At 42.1% G+C, this 21,280-nt stretch overlaps 1 protein-coding gene and 2 pseudogenes across 1 annotated transcript in view; 1 reads left to right on the forward strand and 2 right to left on the reverse strand.

The window, feature by feature from the left end:
- The window catches only part of LOC140245059 (protein transport protein Sec61 subunit beta-like), a 231,514-nt gene that overhangs the window by 25,847 nt on the left and 184,387 nt on the right, over positions 1–21,280 (reverse strand). The gene's annotated exons all lie outside the window — the stretch shown is intronic.
- LOC140245308 (uncharacterized) lies at positions 37–1,153 on the reverse strand (annotated as a pseudogene).
- Positions 17,410–19,191, forward strand: LOC140245509 (uncharacterized; annotated as a pseudogene).

Raw genomic sequence — 21,280 nt, forward strand, 5'->3', positions numbered from 1 at the left:
ACACGTGTAACACTTGATATTTCCGCCCATATTGAAACATGGGAACCTGGATCGGAAAACAGAAAGAAAGGAACAACACTGGTTCCTTCAGATAAAATACCCAACCTAAGTATTATACTTGTAAACCAAAAGGAACACAAATATCTCATTTATTCATCACATTTCAAGAATCAATCGTTTTGGGGCCATTCTCTGCCTTGGAGGGTTTCGATGTGGTGCAGGGATAGGCATTCGCCTAGGTGCTGGGATGGGGACATCCGGTTCGGATTTTTCTTCAGGGGGTGTCGCTTCTGATTCGGTGTCTGGTGACGTCGGAATCTCCTCTCTGATCTCTTGCTCTGTCTCACTCTTCTCGCCTGGAAGGTAGCTTGAGTCTACTTCCGGCTCTTCGATCCAAGAATCTAACGGTTCCCCTTGATAAGGCTTCAAACGGTCTGAGTGAACAACTACCATTTTGCCATTGGGTTTCATTTGAAGTCTGTACACAACATCAGAGAGCTTATGTGTCATGAGATATGGTCCTTTCCATCTTCGCTGTAGTTTCGGAGACAAGCCCTTCGTCTTTGCGGGGTTGAAATACCACACGAATTTCCCAACTTGTAAACCATCCTTTTCCGCTCTCTTGTCATATGTCCTTTTCTGGTGTCTAGCTGCTTTAGCTAAATTCCCTCTGGCTCTTTGATGTGCTGCCCTCATATTCTTCCTAAGCTCCTGCGCATATTCAAGACTTCATTTTCAGGGTCAATTTTCTCGTCTTCTCTAGTCGTTTCCATAGTAAGATCAATGGGGAGACTTACCTCACGACCTAACATCAACATATTCGGTGACTCTCCTGTGGACTCCTGGGGTGAGAATCGATAGCCAAATAAGGCCTGGGGAACTTGCTTGTCCCAGTCACATTGCCTTCTGGTCGGGTCGATCATCATAGAGACCATGGATACGAGCGTGCGGTTGAACCTTTCTATGAACCCATCAGATTTCGGGTTATACGGCGTTGTGCGAGTTTTGTCGATTCCCAGGATAGAGCACATCTCCGCAAACACTTGAGATTTGAAATGTCGTCCTTGGTCCGAGTGCAATTCCTGAGGTACTACGAATCTGCATACAAATTCATGGACAAATTTCTCAGCCACATTGCCCCAGAGCATGACATGGATCTTGTCATCATTTTGGAAGAGTTGAATCCGTTGCCTCTTGTATGTCGGCGTCTCGACATCATACGGCTGTATAATCATTCATCTCTGAAATTTTTCCCTGAAGTGTGAATCTGGTCCTGCTGCCGCCTGTCCTCCCATGTGGTGAGGTTTCTCTGCTTGACGTGGTTGTGGTCGTCTGCTATGTGTTGGCATCCTTAAACCTGTTGATCGATGTCTTTTCCCACTCACGAGAAGAAGCGTGAGGTCCTCGGTGATGTTCAAACAACAGAGAGATAGGTCTCTTGTCCGTTAGGATACCATTGTCAAATATGCTCGCAGTAGGTGTCCGTTCTCGTTCGCGTACCCTCAGAAATGCGACGGTTGATTGCTCCATTTCCAATCGTTCCAGCTTTCCGCGGAGGAGACGATTTTGTTCCAACAGCAGTTGATTCTTATCTCGAGAGTGTTGCAGTTCTTCATCACCTCGCTGCACTTCTGCTGCCAGCATGTCAAGTTCTTCTTTAGGGTCTAGAGCTGAATTTTGGTTGGCCATTGCCAACAGTTTGTTTTTGGTGACAAGCGCCTGCAGAAAATGGAATGTAGCAACCTGATGAAACGATACAGTTATGATGGTGCCTGTTTACGGCGATTCAGGGGAAGTGCTCATAGCGACGAGATGTTGGCACTGTGAAGGCGATGGAGTACCGGAGGCACCTGTGAGCTTGAGGATGCCCTGTAGGTAGAGTTAACTCCTGCAGAGGACGTCTATGGGTGAAGTTATAGCGCCTGAAGGTGACGTGTAGGTGAAGTGGCGCCTGCAAGTGACGAGTAGGTGAAGTGGCGCCTGCAGGTGACGTGTAGGTGAAGTGGCGCCTGCAAGTGACGTGTAGGTGAAGTGACTCTAGGCAAGCCTCGTGGGAATACGTCTGACGAATACGATGTAGAGGTGAAGACACCTTTGCGTACTGCGTAGGTGACAGCTCTAGGGCTTTACGGCGACTTGTAGTTAACGCATTAGATTGCATATGTCAGTGATGGCGCCTTTAGGCGTCATGTAAATGAAGTGAAGTACGAAATTTGAATAGGATCGGAAAGTCTTGCAAACAATATGAACTAATACAGCTGTACAATCAAAATCCTTCAATATGCATGACAGATCCCACCGTTGCCGCCAAATGTAACACAACTGGGCCGTTGTGCGTTGATGTTGGGGCTCTCATGTCTTTGCATACATAGGAATCATTTTCTCTCATCACCGTGTTCATATGGAATAGGAAAGTACAAATGATTACACTGGTATAGCCAAGGTAATTGAATTGCAATGACACAAGTGCCCGCTGACTCCCTACACGCCTGTCCGTCTCCAGACGTGGCTAGAACGCAACTGCCCTTTACTCAGTACACATGCATACAGACTTTTATTCGTAACATGCGTGTGACTAAACGCATGCCCCGTACTTATCCAGATATACTCGAACGTGCGTACACTCACCATCGTGACTTACATCGTGACATCACTTTGTTACAGTATCATTGGCAATTTGTTTATACACTGTATGAAAGTGTTCTGCTATCATGTGAGCATATTTTTATCCAACTTCTCCGAATGGTATTTGACTAACCCAGGCATTATAACAATGTGATCTACCATGCTGTAATATATATTTTGTTGTGTTTAATCTCTGTAAACAGAATTTTCACATCCTGAGTACTTTTAGGAGACAGGTATACTTGAGAGTACAAAGTGCATTTTTCTTTCAAAAAAATATTTGATAAGTACTCTTTCCTTCTTACAAAAATCAAGTGGTCAGTAATTATAAGTATTTGACTCAGATGAAGGCAATTTATAGAGTTTACCACACCATAGAGCTGTATCATATTCAATATGTAATATTGTTTTTAAAATTATGTGACATTGTACTCTTTTACTTGAAATAAAAACAGTAATGATACACAAATATTTGGTCTCAAAAGGAAGTAGTTAATACGATGGAGGCTGCACCATATTTGATTAAACCAAATGTGAGCTTTGACAAAACAAGGCAACATTGTGCTACAGTTTGAACCGGTACTTCATTTTACAAAAGCATAGTAATCATTCACAGCTTTGAAAACAAAAAACAAAAAACAACCATACGGTGCATTTATATATCTTAACACAGAAATATTGCATCCCTTATTTTTTTTTTTTTTTTCTGTGGGGTAGATGCTTCCTCCTTTAAATAGTACTCCTCAGTACAGTATGATAACTTGAATGAGTAAGACCTTCAGCCTTCTTGGTACACATTATACATGTATTTATCTATGCCACACTCATTCTGAAAACCATGGCCTATTGTATAAGTTTTTATTTTTGCGAGGGTTATATTTTCGTGAATTTCGTGAATCACTGCTTGACCGCTAATTTACCAACACGCAAAAATGTCGCCATGCACTAGGGTGATAGTGCACTCATGTTAGCATTGTGTCCATTCGTGAAAACAACATCCCACAAAAATGTCTGTGATCTCTTAATTTGTGAGTATACGTGTATTTGTATGCGAAAATAACAGCTTATACAGTAATTTTACTACAGGGTATAGTTTTGGGCACTTCACAGACATTCTCACTGCAAAACATACAAACACACACACACACACACACACACACACACACTCCACTCCATGCCCAAAGGACTATGATCTCATAATTAAAGGGGCTGTACAGTACTGGTTGAGGTGGGGATTCATGTTTTGAACTTTCCTAAGTGAGATAATGAGAAACCTCCTATGAAATATGAAAGAGCATGTAATTTTAAGAAGGATTCAACGTTTATTCGATGAAAATTGGTTTTTGAAATGGCTGAGATATCCAAAAAAGTAATAATAATAAAAGACTACAGGCCATGCCTTTTGTTAGGATCCCTTTGTTTCACCTTGTTTTTGGATATCTCAGCCATTTCAAAACCGATTTTCATCAAATAAACTTTTGATACCCCTTAGAATTGCATGCTCTCTGACATCTCATGGAGTGGTTTCTGAATATCTCGCAAAACGTTAAAAGCTAAATCCTCACCTCGACCAGAACCGTACACAATCTTTAAGCCTGTCCCACTTTATATACATGTAAATGCCCTTTCCCCGAACACAAACCAAGGATATCAAAATCATTTCAAAACCGATTTTCATCAAATAAACTTTTGATACCCCTTAGAATTGCATGCTCTCTGACACCTCATAGAGTGGTTTCTGAATATCTCACAAAACATTAAAAGCTAAATCCTCACCTCGACCAGAACCGTACACAATCTTTAAGCCTGTCCCACTTTATATACATGTCAATGCCCTTTCCCCGAACACAAACCAAGGATATCAAAATCATTTCAAAACCGATTTTCATCAAATAAACTTTTGATACCCCTTAGAATTGCATGCTCTCTGACACCTCATAGAGTGGTTTCTGAATATCTCGCAAAACATTAAAAGCTAAATCCTCACCTCGACCAGAACCATACACAATCTTTAAGCCTGTCCCACTTTATATAAATGCCCTTTCCCCGAACACAAACCAAGGATATCAAGCGCTCAGAGAAAGGAAGTGCAGAATGTTATGTTGGCAACAAACATGTCTCCAAACAAATCGAAAACTCAGACTCTTGAAGTGGACTCAAATTTAAAGAAAACTCATTTACCTGGTATTGGGAAAAAGACAAAACAAAAACAATTGAAACAAACAGACAAACAAAACTTGCATCTTGACAGGCACATAATATCACCTTTTCATAAACTTTATTTTTTAATCTATTTTTTTTTGTGTTTTATTTTTTTCTCAAATACAAAACAACATTTAGACAAATATCAAAGTTGGCTTTGATAAACAAATATGATTGCATTCCATTTGTTATAGTCAACTTGAAAATGGAACAGAATTGCACTTCAGACAACAACAACAACAAAATACACCTGTGCTATTCTCGGGGAATTTGATAGAACAGAATTCTGATACCATGGAACCTCTTTATAAAGAGGTCAGGTATAACAAAACCCTCTTATAACGAGGTGATTATGCAGGCTCAAAATCTATATATTTCATCGTTTTTGTGACCTGACACAATGATACACTGGATATTGTAAGGTATAATTGTCATGAATTGTTGGTCCTCATTATACATTCAATGAGATTTCCTGGTACAGTCTGCTGTTTCAACTGATGGCAGTTGTAAGCAAATGTAAGACCATGGTTTATCATTTCAAACATGGCAGTAAGCATTAATGGGGAATTACTCCCAATTATAGACATGTATACAAATTTAGGGAATGAACAATATAAGTAGAAAACATCAGTGAAGTTGGAGGAAAATTTCTTCTAAAAGTTATTAATTCTTTAAGTTTTGGCACCACCATCCCTAGATAAGAAGGCTACACTGTTTATGTCATAGTAGTGGAGCAATTTAAGGAAAATATTTAAAGAAAATTCCACATTCTATTTTGGAATATTCTACATGTATTTTATTTAGCATAATAAAAGAGCACTGGACTCATAATGCTTCGGAAGGCAGAGGGTAATAATACTACCCCTAACATATATATCAGTCATAAGTTGAGGGAGTGAGTAGTATTTTTAATGAAAAATATGAAATTTTGCGGAATTCTCTATGTATAGGCTATGCTAAACTTTATATAATTCCATAACTGACATCACAAATTGTTGTGGGCTTCTTATTCAGAAAATGAAAGAACACCTCATGGATGTAATCAATAGGCCTACTATGACAATTCAGAACTCTTGAAAATAGATTGTTCTATTTTCCTCAAACTTCACTGATGTGTTCTAATATTTGTAAATTCACTGAATCTGCATATATGTTTGGGTTGGATTCCCCTTTAATACAAAATGTACATCAGTTTTCACCATTTTCTACACAACCATTCCGATCAGTGTGTATTTGTTATTATAAGTATTATAATGACAAATTGTAATAGCTACATGCAGTCAATACATGCCATAAATATTGACATATTCATGAGGACCTATAATGGAACTGAGAGCTAACAGTTACTAGTAACTGGTGTTTGATTATTATAGTCAGTTCATAGCCAATATGACGGTTTGTTGCCTAGGATACTATGATATAATTTTAGTCACCCTGTGGTGACAGGGTGGCAAAAATAAGCACTTTACCTCATTGGTATCTGCTTGCTTGTTTTATTTCTATCTTAATTGTGTTTTAATTGCGGCATAATCTATTTGTTCCATTACACAGAACTGGAATTGGGTTCATACTTTGAAAAGACAGTCATTTTGAAAGTACATTTGAATGTTATTTGCACATCACATTCTTAAGCCTCAAAAGGGGGCCGACATACCATTACACACAATACAGTCAGCAAGTATAGTGACAGATTCTCTTGACCCTCAGCTAAATGATGTATATTAACTTGTATTTTTTTTTTTTAATCCTGCACAGCTAAGAATCCCACACCAGAGAAAAGGAAAGACAAATTATTTGGGATTTTTGGCATTGCTGACAAGAAGAAACAAACAAGGACAGCATTCATGGTCGACTTCAGCTGCTAATCTTTTCACACGGAGATCTCTGTGCTATCAAAGTGATCAATTTTAGAGAAACCAGAGACTCCAATTCTCCCACTGTCAATGGGAGATCTCATGTTGAGACCATTTTCTCCAAATCTCCCTCCTTCCCACCCGAGTTTGAATTTCTCCTGCTCTAGCTATAAATTATCTCCCATCTAGAATATCAATGTAGCTTTCTAAAGCCCAGCTGTAGTTTTGCCATATGAAATGTTCAAAAATAAAACTAAAATGGCACAAAGACAGCATAAACATTGTATAACCCTAGAGCTTCCAAAACCCTGAAGTGAGCCCAGAGTCCTGGCTGCATTAGCCTTTTGACAAGGCCCTCTCACTGTATGATGGCTATAACGGGCGAGCACAACAGCGCGAGGGCCTTTTGAGATCTGATTCATACATTATTATTCATGATGTAAGACGTGTGATGTCAGAAGCGAAGGCTGAGACCCGTTTTAATAGTGATCTCACACGTAGAGGGTGTTATGCTTTTCACTGGCAGCAGTCACATGTCGTTGAAGACGACTTGTCGTCATGAATCCAGCAGCATTTTCTCACAGTTCTGAACATGTCCAATGTCATAAGTAGCCAAATTACGCAAATTATCAGAATTCAAACATTCATGAACTGATACCCTGAAGGATGATAAATGACAGTTATGTGTGAGTTTGAAATTTGTGTCAGAAAATGAGTCACTGTATATGAAGATTTGCTTGGTTGGCGTACGTCATTGCGCACATGTGGTATCGGCTGTCTGCTCCCAAAGCAAACGGCATAGTGTGAAGACATGGATAAGTTGTAAACATTGTAGATATAACACGGGTATGATGGAGAACATATAGTTACTGTAGCCCGAGTTCAAGTTCCCTCCTTGATAAACTCTTTTGTTTTCTGATGAAAAGGCCACCAGGCGATCACCTTTGAGCACCCGGCGTTTGTTTGGTAAACAAATCCCTTTCTTACCTGAGAGGTGTATGAACCTCATCTGGCGTGGGTCAGCACAAGTTCTTCACTTTGCAGAACTGTGTTGATCAAGCCAGATGTGTTCTTCCCCTGCTCTCTACAGGTGTCATATCTCACAAGGTTAGGGACCTATTCTTGCATCGTCTCCCCCTTCTTCCTTTTTTTCTTGAGTGAACATCTCCTGCATCCCCTTACCCACCAGCAGGCTACGACTATACATTATACGAGAAAGTGCGCTGTTAGTTGTCGTGTTTGCAGTGAAACACGGCATTACACGAAACTGCGTAATCCGATTCGATTGGATACGGGACATGGACTATTTGCTGGCTGCTGCACCCCAGCCCACGGGTTTAGCATTTGCCACTATCATCTATAATCTAAGCAGGGAAGCGCAGCATCTGGTTCTGAACATCCCTCCGAGTGAGCGTACCCCAGAAGGCGCCTTCCATGAACTCAGACTAGAGTATGCAGGCAGCAGTTGCCATAGGTGTATGAGCGAGCCCAGCAACAACATGAGGAAGTCGGCTCTTTTGCAATCTCACTCGATGGCATACTATGCAATATAGAAGAGGCGCTATACGACGGCATACCGATGGGGGATAGAGATGCAAAACTGACCACGCAGTTTATGAGGGGCCTGCGTGATAAGAAGGTCAGGGCGAGGCTGTCACCAATGTGGCCTCGACTCGTGACGTTTCGAGCCCTGAAGGATGAGCTCCGTCACCTTGTCAGAGAGAGGGAAACCAGGCGACATCTTGGCCAGGCATGTCGAGGTGTCAACATCTAGCAAGGAAAGGTTTTGCAGAGCAAGACAGCCAGACTGTTCCTGCTAAAAAGACAATAGATGGGCAATATTACAGAGAGAAAATTCTGACTAAAGTTTATGAGCCAGGTCTTTGGAACCCGAACGTCTGCCCAAATCCAGCAGATGTTATCTTTCCGCAAGATGGTGCCATGCCCCATACAGCTCAGCTTTTGCAACAATGGTGCGAAGAGAAATTTCCCACTTATTGGAAGAAAGATGAATGGCCAGGCAACTCCCCTGACCTCAACATGATTGAGAAGTTATGGACTATCCTAAAAGATAAGGTTTATGAGCCTCCATACTACACGACATGTGAACAACTGGTACAATGTGTGCAACGATGCTGGAAAAATATCCCTCAATCACTTTTTACACTGTAAAATTTTAGGGTCGGGGTATTTACTTTCTGTACACTGTATATATCTGTGGACTGGAGGGACATTTTGCTAGAAACTGCCCTTCCCACATGACTGCCCATCCTTTAAACGGGTAAGGCCCACAGCGGTGGCTGTGGGCGCTAACAAGACCAACCCTAACCCTCCTGACTTGACTAGGACTGACAAAATCACAACACCATCGAATAGCATGACTTCAACGACTCCTACCCCTGCGACGAGGACAAATGACTTGGGTGTTATAGGGCCAGCCAACGAGACTCTGGTTATGATCAACGGCAAGGAGGTCAACGTGCTCATCGACTCGGGCTCACAGGTCACCACCGTATCCGAGGAGTTGGGGCGTACCCACCCTGGCCTGTGTGAACAACCCCTCCGGGCTGCTGACATATCTGTCTGGGGTGCCGACAACCACGAGGTGTACCAAGGTGTACTGAGGGTGATCGAGTCCAACTTATCAGTCTTGGGTTTCGAATACACAAAGGTCCCGACACTTGTGACAGCTACTACTGTAAAAGTGGTTTCTTTCCCGTAAAGATACTTTCGCGGCTTCCATCGGTGTCGATTTTTTTGCGTGTGTTTAAATTCACAGTCAGCAAAATCTGTGAATTCACAGTCGGCATGATGCATGATGTTAAATTCGTGATTCAACCTCAAAGCGTGAAAATAAAACCACCGCGAAAGAAAACAATTTTACAGTACTATACTAAGTAAAAGCATGATGTCCCTTTGCTTGTCATAACTAATGTCATCAGAGCTTTGGAGGAGGACTGTGTGAGGGTACATGGAAGAGAGTCTTTCCTATATGCTGTAGGAGAGAACAACTCCATCTGGAAAGCAGCTTTCATGCGTCTGGGAATAGCAGACGTAAGTGGAAAGGGAGATTTCATCGGACGCATGACTCTGCGTGGGCCACCTGTCCAGCTGGTGCTGGGAGAGCAGAGGACTGTGAGGGGCCGCGTGCATGGAAGGACACCATTTCCAGACTGCTGCACTCTGGTGGAACCAACTTCAGCTAATGGAGACCTGTATAATTTTTGTGACAGTCTGAAATATCAGCGGCGTGCCAAACACCCTTACTTCCAATACCTCACTGGCCATACTCAGGGCTGTGAAGGAAATTCACAGCATTGAGTCACCCAAAGAGCAGCACCAATTAAACTAGCAGGCACCGAGCCAGGTGCCATGCACAGGCTGTGATACATCTTCAGCAATTCCTCGAGAGAAATGGCGATGTCTTTTCTCACCATTCGACCGACTATGGCAATACAACTTCAATTACTCATCAGATTCCCCTTGTCGACCCCGTCCCATTCTGTCTTCCCTACCGGAGGATCCCATCAGCCCCCTATGAGGACGTAAAAGACATGCTGAAAGAGATGAATGATGCTAGAGTTATAAGACCAAGCAGCAGCCAATATACTTCCCCCATTGTCATCGCCAAGAAGAAAGATGGTAGTCTACGTTCTGCATAGACTCCCTAAAGCTGAATGGTCAGACGAGGGATGAGGAAGCCTTGGACTCACTTGGTAAATACTTCAGTACGCTGGATCTCACTTCGGGGTACTGGCAGGTAGAGGTTGACGAGCAAGACAAGGTGAAGATGGCATTCACAACTCCGATGGGTCTGTTTGGGTGCAACTGGATGCCGTTTGGACTTCAGAATGCTCCTGCCACATTCCAGACCATTCAATCCCACTCAGTGACAGAGGGAGACCAGAAGGACCAGGAGACACATGGCGGCCAGTCCACCATTTCAGCTGACAACAGCGAGGGACCATGGGCTCAGATGGATGACATTCAGGAAGAGGTGATTGACATGCCAGCCGAAGATGATGATCAGCACGTTCCAGGGGTCATCATCAATCAACCAACTGCGGAGATGAGCGAGATGCTGACGCTGAGCCTGAGGACACGACTGTTCTCAGCGCAGACCAGGTGGAAGAGGACAGCCTACTCGGGGTACGCACTCGCAGGAATAGACAACCTGTGGAGCGTCTTCAATACACGAGTCTGGGCAATATAAGCCAACTCACAGCAATGCAAGATGCTTTTGAGGTTGCCTGCAGCATCGTTAGAAGTTTGACCACTCCAAATTTACATATCTAATGAGTCACAAATTTAATGGCTCAGTCTGTGGGGACGGCGACTTTTTCAGTAGAGGGGGAGAGGTTTGGAGAGTAGAATCAGGGGTATACACAAAGTTTAATTACATTTTGTTTTGAAATATTCCTCATTTTATAATTACACTTTTTATCAGTATTCGTTCAGCAGTATACAAAGAGTTCGATATGAAAGCATGTATTTGCATTGAAGACGACCACCTTACTGTATTTTCAGATGTGATCAGTAGACATATCAGTTCTACGTATTGCATTTGATATAATTTCAATTTGTAATTTGTTAATGATGAGGACATCATTCAGTCATGATGGGGAGGATGAAACACGGGTATGTTGGAGAATATACAGTTGCTCTAGCCCGAGTTCAAGTTCCCTCCTCGGTAAACTCTTATGTCTTTTGATGAAAAGGCCACCAGGCGATCATCTTAGCACCCAGTGTATGTTTGTTTGGTAAACAAATCCCTTTCTTACCTGAGAGGTGAATGAACCTCATCTGGCATGGGTCAGCACAAGTTCTTCACTCTGCAGAACTGTGTTGATCAAGCCAGATGTATTCTTCCCCTGCTCTCTACAGGTGTCATATCTCACAAGGGTAGGGACCTATTCTTGCATCGTCTCCCCCTTCTTCCTTTTTTTTGTTGAGTGAACGCCTCCTGCATCCCCTTACCCACCAGCAGGCTACGACTATACATTATACGAGAAAGTGCGCCGTTAGCTGTCGCGCTTGCAACGAAACACGGGTGTTACATGATGAAAGAAGTTACGCATTCTAACTGTCAGGAGCCCTTTAATGGGTGTTTGGCCTTGGTTCCAGTAATAGATATGATAAATAGTGAAAGGAGCTGTGTTAACAGTGCATATGCACCGAGTAGTGATTGGATACGTAGAACAGTCTAATGCAAGAAATTAGCTCAGGGTCAATAGTTCCATCTCATAGACAAAATAAGGAGCACAGTTGTAAGTGTACACTGTAGCAAGTTTAGTGATATACAACCTCACGTAAGTCGACAACTCGCCCAAGTCGACACGGAAAAAAAGTCCCGATTTTCCCCTTTGTTATTCCTTGAAAATTTCTTCGTATTAGTCAACATTTTCAAGTCGACAACTCGCATATGTCGACATGATTTTTGAGTGCCAAACGTGCTGAAATACATGCAAATTTCCTCGCGTAAGTCGACATATTTTTTCTCCTCAAATTTGAATTGCAGTACTCTGAAGAACGATTGTTCACACGCTCCGATTTGCAACAGAACAGCGCGATTTGCAACAGAACAACGCGATTTGTGCGGTTCTACATCTCTACATCGGTCGAATAAGGGCATTAGATACTTTCTCCTTTCTTTCGCTAGTGTTTTGTTGTGTGTGTGTGTGTTCGGTAAGCGTAGTCTCGTACAGTGCAGGCGTACTCTGTGATCAGTGTGTATTTGTGCTGTTCTGAAGTTTTTGATTTCGGTTCGGTGAGAACATAGCGAGAAGAAGTGTGTTGTGTTATGTTCGTTTCGCACTATACACCCCTCCCTCATCACAGTAGAAGTAAGGGAAACGTTAGAGACGAAAGTTGTGCATGGCAAATCGGAGTTTTATTCAGAGATGTTGGTTCAAGATTTTCACTCGAGCGAGTCGTTATTGCAAAAAAAAAAAACCCAACAAAACAGTTTTTTATACATTAGGCTATTTAAAAGAAGGGATTGCTTTTGTCAGTTGAAACCCAAGGGGGAGGGGGGCAAACCACAGAAAGCTACCACTGACAGTGACCACAACGTTTTTGGACAATTTATACATAAGCAGTAGCCTCAGAAGTTAAAAGGTCAGGCAGTAGTAGAGAGAAGCGCCGTCTTGATTTCGTCTAAAATAATTTTGAATGCGAAGAATTGCCGTGTCCGTCATAACATTGAGGATAGACACTCTGACGAGAGGAGGCTCACAAATAAGCATTTCAGAGAGTTTGCCGACAAAACAAAATTAAGTGTTGATTGAAACAAGGAGGAGAGAGGGAGAAGGGAAGAGAGAGAGAGAGAAAGAAGCATTGAAAAGTTGAGATGCTACACCAGTAAGGGGCCTATACTCAAATAAACCAGCGTGCTACTCTTACGTAATCAGTTTTGGGGCAACAAGCTTTCCCTTGTTTGAATCGTTGTCGACACGAAATGTACTGTACATGTACATGAACCTGACCAATCAATCCTGTTGTGGATAGCGCATGATACACTTGTGAAGAACAAAGGCTTCGAGATGGCTACCAAGCGCAAATTGAAAACGAGATCTTACGAAGAGAAGTATGCTATCTTGAAATTCATGGAGGAAAATCCATCATGGAAAAGGAAAGACGTCGCAGAAAAATTTGAGATCAAGCATAACACGTTGTCGGACACACTAAAAAATTGTGACAAAATAGTTCGGGCCATTGAGCAGCCAGGTGATGTTCTAACGGGCAAGAAACGTCGGATGAAGACCTCCGTCTTGATGGCGAAATGCTTCTCACAAAGGCAAAATATTTTGCCAATAAATTCGGCCATGATACTCAACCGACATCGAGATGGATCGACCGTTTTAAGAAAAGACACGGCATCGGTCGGATCCAAAAGGCGGGGGAAGCTGCCGGTGTCAGCAGTGAGATTGTTGATGAATGGAAAACGGGCAAACTTAAAGACATCTTGGAGCACTTCGAGCCAAAAAACATCTATAATTGCGACGAGACGGGTCTTTTTTGGCAAATGCTACCAGAGAAGTTGCTTGGCTTTGTGGGCCAAAGTTACCACAGCACCAAGCAATCGAAGACGCGCATCACAGTCCTCGTTTGCGCCAACATGGACAGAAGTGATAAACTCCCGCTGTTCGTAATCGGGAAGAGTAAGCGTCCTCGAGCATTCAGAAATGTGCACCGTCTCCCCGTGACGTATGAGGCCAGCAAAAAAGCCTGGATGACGGGGGACCTGTTTCAAGGTTGGCTTACGAAGCTGGATCGGACCATGGGCGCACAGGGACGGAGAATAGCGATGATCGTGGACAATTGTCCAGCTCATCCTACCATTGAGCTCGAAAATATCGAATTAGTGTTCCTCCCTGCCTACACAACAAGTGTCACCCAGCCAATGGACAGAGGGATCATTCGCAATCTGAAGTTACACTACAGGCACATTTTGTTGTTCCGACGCCTTGTTGCTGCTGAACATGACACTCCATTCCAGTGGAACTTGCTTGATGCAATCTTTGCCGTCAGATCTGCCTGGGCCAAGGTGACAGCGGAAACCATTGCAAATGTCTACCGAAAGGTGGGTTTCGTAGTCCCTCCCACAGAGCAGGAGCAGCATGCCCTGGCCGACCACGATCCCGCTCCTGACGAGAACGTGCATGAGGTCGAGATCGAGCCAACGAGAGAATTCAGAGGCATTTAGGAGAGGCTATCTGATCTCTACAAAGACGTGCCACCACTTGAAGAGTACATCAGAGTCGATGACAATGAGCAGTGCTTCGAAGAACTGACGGATGATCAGATTGTTGGCATGGTAAAATCTGTTCTCGACGATGAGCCCGAGGAGGAAGAAACTACCGAGGAAATTGATAACGTGAAAGCCCCGCCAACTGTCAGCGAAGTTTGTAATGCGCTGGACGTCATTCGTCGTTGCAATTCACCTAACTGGCCAAACTCCCGACTTCATTGGCACATTTGTGGACAAATTTGAGGCATACCTGATGAAGGAACTACCTAAGCACAGCAAGCAAACATCCATAACTGATTATTCATTTGTGATTACTGATTATTCATTTGTGGACAAATTTGAGGCATACCTGATGAAGGAGCTACCTAAGCACAGCAAGCAAACATCCATAACTGATCATTTTTCGAGCAAGTGAGTGTCATACGTCGAGAGGTGAACATGTTATACATGTAGGATGGTACATGTACTTTCTCAATATCTCGTTCAAGCAGCTTCTCCCTCATTTGAATTAAACTTGACACTTTGCATTGATGTTAAGAGTTCAGAGTTAAATCTGATTTCAGATTCAACTACTTTGTCCACATCCATTTGATTGTCCGGCAATGCAAATACATTGAAATCTTTGCAACTGATTGACAAATTGCCCTACATCCACATCCTGCTCGAGTATGTACGCCCATGATTTTTTATCATGGCTACCACTAAAACACTGATCAATTCAGTGCTTATTTACGTCGATGTAGGGCAATTTGTCAATCAGTTGCAATGAAAACATCTCGACGGAAGAATTTCATGAATTTGAATACATTGAAATCGTCTTTATTGAACGGCTCTACACTGTAGTTGAATTCATTTAGGCATGTTAATGTATTGAAAGTTTCAGCTGTTTTTATTTCATTTATTTCTGCAAGTACGGGCCTACTTTCACACATTTGACTTCATGTGAAGAGAAAATTACAGTGTATGGCAATATTAAGTGTACGATTGCTTACATATTTTTCTTGTACAGTGTACTTATCCGACTATATTGCATCTGCTCACTTGCAAAATGTTCTCATATGACAATTGAGCAAATGGGTTACTTAAAAAAAAAAGAATGAGCGTTTCTCGTGTTTGCGTTGATATTTACTCAAAATGTAAGGATGCATGTATTCCCGATCGCAAGTGCCTTTTTGTAATTTGATTGGTGTTACTTGTACACTGTACGTCCATGTATCAAATTAGGAGAAAGAATGTAAACGTATGGAAACAAGTGTTGTGTTCCAGCGATGTAAACTTTATCCATCATTGGGAATTTATCGACATAACTATGACTGACTGAATACCACCGGAGTTGCACATTGTCGATTTGTGAAATTAATGGCTTATTATAGGCCTTCCATAATACATTGTACATGTAGATCCCTCTGACCGTAATAATGATTGCATTTTATTATTCATTTATTTATTTATTTTTTTTTTTTGGGGGGGGTTGATGTTCGACAGATGCGAGAAATGTTTGCAAGTGTCATGGTACATTGATTGTATATTCATAACCAATGTCAAGCTTAGAGGGATGTTTATGATTTATGCTCCAACTGGATTTTTATTTGACAAACGCAGGTGTATTTTTTTGTCGTGTTGCATAGCAATGTTCTTGCATTTTAAGCCAATATCCAAAACATACATCTATTTGTTGACAGTCTGTAATGAGTATAATTCTATCAAAGGACATGAAATCACACTGTCTCTTTTGTTCACAAAATTTGCAGGCGTGTGTTTGTAACCACTTCTTCATTATTACTATACGATGTCTTTCCCCCCGCGTATCGGTGACTGCAGGATTCTTAAGCACGCACGTGGGTTTATTCTTTCTCTGTCTTTCTTTCCACTGATTGGCCACCAGCTGTTCGCTCTCTCGCTGAATTCCCGCTCTCTCCACATCTCTCTGTTTCGCTATTGGTGCGTTGTCTCACTACTTGTAATCCCGCACAGGTCACCCACTCCAGTGTCCTTAATTTATGCACAAACTTGATGGTTGCTACGAGAATAGTGCTCACACAGGTCGTGATCGTGCAAAGGTATGGAAGGTTGGGGTGTGCGTGAATTTGTTTGTGTGCAGGCGTAAACAAACGATCCAATACATAAACACGCAAAATCAATGAGCACGTGCTAGCACGACAGTCGACAGCGTCATGCGAGCCTGTATGTATTGTACAGATTGTCTTGTCACAGTATGCATGCGGTATGTACATTGTACTAGCGAGTAGCGACATTGAGAAGTTACGATCGCTCTTTTTATTTGATTGACCATAGAATAAAGTTGACATAATCCCGTACACATACTATTTTCTGTGGGACTGTTATTTTTTATTTTCATTTCATTTTATTATTACTATTAGTATTATAATTATTATTATTATTTTTCTTTTTGCTGTCGATTGGTGGTGCGGTGATAGTGCAGGTTGCACGGTCATGCCAGTACAATATGATTGTCATCAGATGACTGCTTATGGTGGTGGTTGTGTGGTACAGAGCATGTACACTGTACAAATACTGCAGTGTGTATGACGGCGGACACTTGTGCAGGCGGGAATGATCGAGCGATTGATGGTGGCGAGATAGTTGTGTACATGTAGTCATTAATGCGTTTGATGAGATCATCGATATTCAGTACAAGCATGTCAAGGACTTTCACATTTCCCTCTACAAATCAGAGTAAAGGAGCTCCTACAATACATCCGCCAGGTAAACCACAACGATCAACAAAACAAACTACCGCATGTCTGACTGTAGGCCTATAACATAAGACTGTACCAGTACACCTTGTGATGAGGGGACGGGACATGGGGAAAAAAAAAATACTTCGTATTAGTCGACTTTTTGTCGACTTACGTGTAACTCTACATTCGCGTAAGTTGACGCGATTTTTTCAGTCCCGAAAATGTCGACTTACGCGAGGGTTGACTGTATTCACATACAGGAGAGTTTGAGCCATGAGAGACAGTGGTCAGCTGAGATGGATGACACCAAACTGGAGAATGTGGATGACATCAATTCAGAAAGACTCTGCAAGCCAGAGGGATCAGTTCAACCATTTCGACCAGTTCCACATTAATAGGACGAAGGCAAAGAGAGCTGCCTAAGCAGTGGAGATTGCTGCTCTTGACGCGCAGCAAGAGATTGAACTTAAAGAACTGAGACTCGAGCAAAGGAAAAATGCTCTGCTGCTTAGAACCAAGCTGAAAGTAGCCAAAGCTGAGGAAGCGGTCTACAAGCAGCATTTTGACGATGATGCTTTAAATAAGCATTTTGACTCTTCCTCTGAGCCTGGTGGACATGGCAACGTCAATGTGAAGGTTGGAGTTTCAGCCTTCCATGGTACAAAATTGCATCCACGGATGAATAAGCTGAATTCTCAAATAACAAGTCAGCATCTGAGAAACCTATGCGAATGACATCAGTAGTAGATAGTGCTGCAGCCAGCTCTGGTAATGATACTACCATTCCATGTCCAGTGGAACCTCAGTCAACCTCCTCAACTACTAGTATAATTTACCATCACGTCCTTCATCATCTACAGCAGGGTCAGAAACAACACCAACAACTGTAGGAGACAATCATGATTTCCAGTGCTAACATTATGACATTTGATGGCAACCCGTTGAAGTTCTTTGAGTTTATCAAGTCTTTCGACAACATCGTTGGTAATTCATCCCTGGATAACAACAGCAAGCTACTGAAGTTGTACCACCTAAGTAATGGGCCAGCTAAAGACATCATTCAGTGTTGTCTTATGATGCATCCAGATGATGCATACCTGCCAACATTTCAAGATGAAATATCTTACTCGTGGATTGCAAAAATCTTACTTTCTATGCAAACTGAAGTTAAAAATCTTACTTTTGGTCAAATCTTCAGAAAATATACATGAAAGGTATATCTAAATATTTTTGTAAAATCTGATTTCTCTGACAGAAAATCTGATTTTGCTATTTTTAACGTAAAAAATCTTACTGAATCTGATAAAATCTTACTAGTTGGCAAGTATGGATGATGGTTACCTCCATGCCAGAACGCTGCTTGCAGACCACTTTGGCAACAACAAAATCAGTGATGCCTGGATGAAGAAGGTAACAGAGGGCCGTGCTGTCCAGAACAGTCCTAAACATCTGAGGAATTTTGCTGATCAGCTGAAGACTTGTGCCGAGACATTAACAGCCCATGACATCTCCAGATGGTAGAAAGAGCTGCCAGACCTGTGCTCTTATGGACTCCGGACCAACCAACTCCTTCTGTCTTCAAGAACTTGCAGATGGACTGCACGTCAGAGGGAAGCACAGAGTTATTTCAATGTCTACTTTGGAAAGATCCAACAGCACAATGAGATGTGAAGCTGTCACCCTGAGGGTCAAGGGAAGCACAGCTCACCAAGACATGAAGGTTGAATATCTCACTTGTCCAATTTTGAACATCAGTGTAGCGAATATGGCCAAAGAAGAGGACATCTCGAGATACCAACACCTCTCGGGTCTTGACATTCCTTTCATCGATGGCAAGCAAGTGACCATGCTTACTGGACAAAATGCGCCTGAAGCGCTGATGCCTCTTGAAATCAAGCCAGGTGCTCCTGATGAAGTTTATGCAGTAAGGACAATGCTTGGATGGACATTAAATGGACCACTTGAAAAGAGGAATGGTTTACAGAGTTTTGAAGCTTCATCCGGTTTTGTCTCTGATGCTAGCTACATGGCACTAGACGAACAGAAGACCAAGTTCTAAAAGCATGAAAGGATCGACTTTCTTCACAATGATGAAAGGAGAATGTCTGTTCATGACAACAATGCCGTAAAGACCTGGGAAGAAAAGATCTCCTGAGATGACGATCGTTACAAACTTCCCATTCGATTTAGGAGAAAGCAACACTTCTAAAGGAGTCAGTATCAGATGAGCTAGAGACGAAAACAGCCAAAGGAAAAGCTGGTACATTCAATACCATGACACAGGAGAATGCAATGGCAAACTTGCTCAACTACTATTCTTCATGGTAAAAATTGATGAGGGCTGTGTGCTGGATGTTAAAGTTCACCAGGTAGCTGAAAAAGAAAGGACAGAAATGTGTGAAAAAAGGATCAGAATTTCAAAAAGATCATTCTTTAACAGTGATCTAAAGGAGGCAGAGCTGCAGATCCTACAGTTAATCATACAGAAAAGAAGTGCAACATCTGTCGGAAGCAGATGGGATGGTGAAGAGATTGAGCCAGATCTACAAGGATGGAGGACGGCCTACTCAGAGTGGGTGGAAATCTTCGTAGATCATCACTTCCACTTCATGCAAACCACCCTGTCATCCTTTCCAGAGGAAGTCATGTATCAGACGTGATCCTGCGTGAGGTACATGAGAGATCAGGTCATGTGGGTAGAAACCAAATCTTGGCAGTTCTTCATGAGAAGTATTGGCTTCCCAAGGCTGGTGCTGCTGTCTTGAGAATGTTAAGCAGATGGGTTCCTTGTGTAAGTTTGAGAAGTTTTCCTTCTTCCTTGGACCTTTCTTTCTCTCTCTCTCTCTTCAATCATCCCATGGATGCTTCTTAGCACCTGACAACAAAGAGACCACTATGAGTTCAGTGGCCCTAGTTTTGGAGAAGGTTTATACGAGGAGGGAGATAATCACCAGTGGTGACTGATGTTGGGCAGTCATACCAGGTCTAAGGTCATACTGATAAGAAAGGAATTTGGTTTGGGAGGCTGGAATAGAGAGAGAGTAGAATAATAAATAGACAGTGTAGCATGGAATAGAGGAGAATATACAGCACAGGAGGAAACATATGGTAGCATCAGTATACTACAAGTTCAGTCCCCTCCAGTGTTTGAAGCAGGGAAGAAGTGCTCCTGAGGGTGGCTCAATTGTATATATCTGGACATGTAGTGTATTTTCTTTATATTTTCCCTTATTGTTTCGGGAGAACATTTTGAGTGCTGTAGCAGACATATATATATTCATGTGAAACTATTAAGAAACTGGACGCTTTCCTGCTTGAAATCTTATCTATATTCATGTGGAACTATTAAGAAACTGGATGCTTTCCTGATTAAAATCTTTAGTAATCAACAACTTGAATTTGTTCAAATTTATATTATATATCCTCAGACGCTTACCCGGTTAACATGTCATGTTGACAGTAAGTTTAGTTGTTGGAATCGACATTATGATTGGATGCTCTCCTGTTTAAAGTGCTACTTGGGCAATAATTAAGTTAAACAACTTCAGATTCGCATCGTAGTTGAGAGTCTTGGCCACCTGGATTCTTCCTTCTATTTACCTATATTTATCTGTGAAATTGCTTCGAGGCTGGACGCTCTGCTGCTTCGGATACCTGATTTGGAGGCTATGACGTTTTGAATTAAGAAAAAGGAGCAGATCATGTTGGATCACACGACGTCCACCATTTAATTTCTTCTTGTATGCGGCATGGGACAACACCCACCAGCTCAACACCGAATGTAACTTTCAATGGGAAGGAACTCCATCGCCCATGTGTTTGATATATTGAACGGAACCTAACTCCATACTCTTTCTGGTTAACTTTCGGCATAAATTTTTAAATTCTCGTTTTCCTCGGTGCGTTTACGAGCTCATTGATTGTCTTTTCATCCTAAGTATTTTATGTGATAGCGGAGCGCTCCGGTAAAGTAAGTGTTTTTTTTATTTTCTTGTTGCAGCAATTAATCCAGTTTCAAGTTTGTCTATAAATACTGTTGTTTGTTGCTTTCCGTATTCATATTTACCTAGAATAAACCTGTGGTAGCTTTTCACCATGAACAGTAGACAATTCACTTGTCGTTCTTTTGACAACCGCTTGTACGATTA

This window comes from Diadema setosum, chromosome 22 (assembly GCF_964275005.1).
Source record: "Diadema setosum chromosome 22, eeDiaSeto1, whole genome shotgun sequence".
Classification (NCBI taxonomy): domain Eukaryota; kingdom Metazoa; phylum Echinodermata; class Echinoidea; order Diadematoida; family Diadematidae; genus Diadema; species Diadema setosum.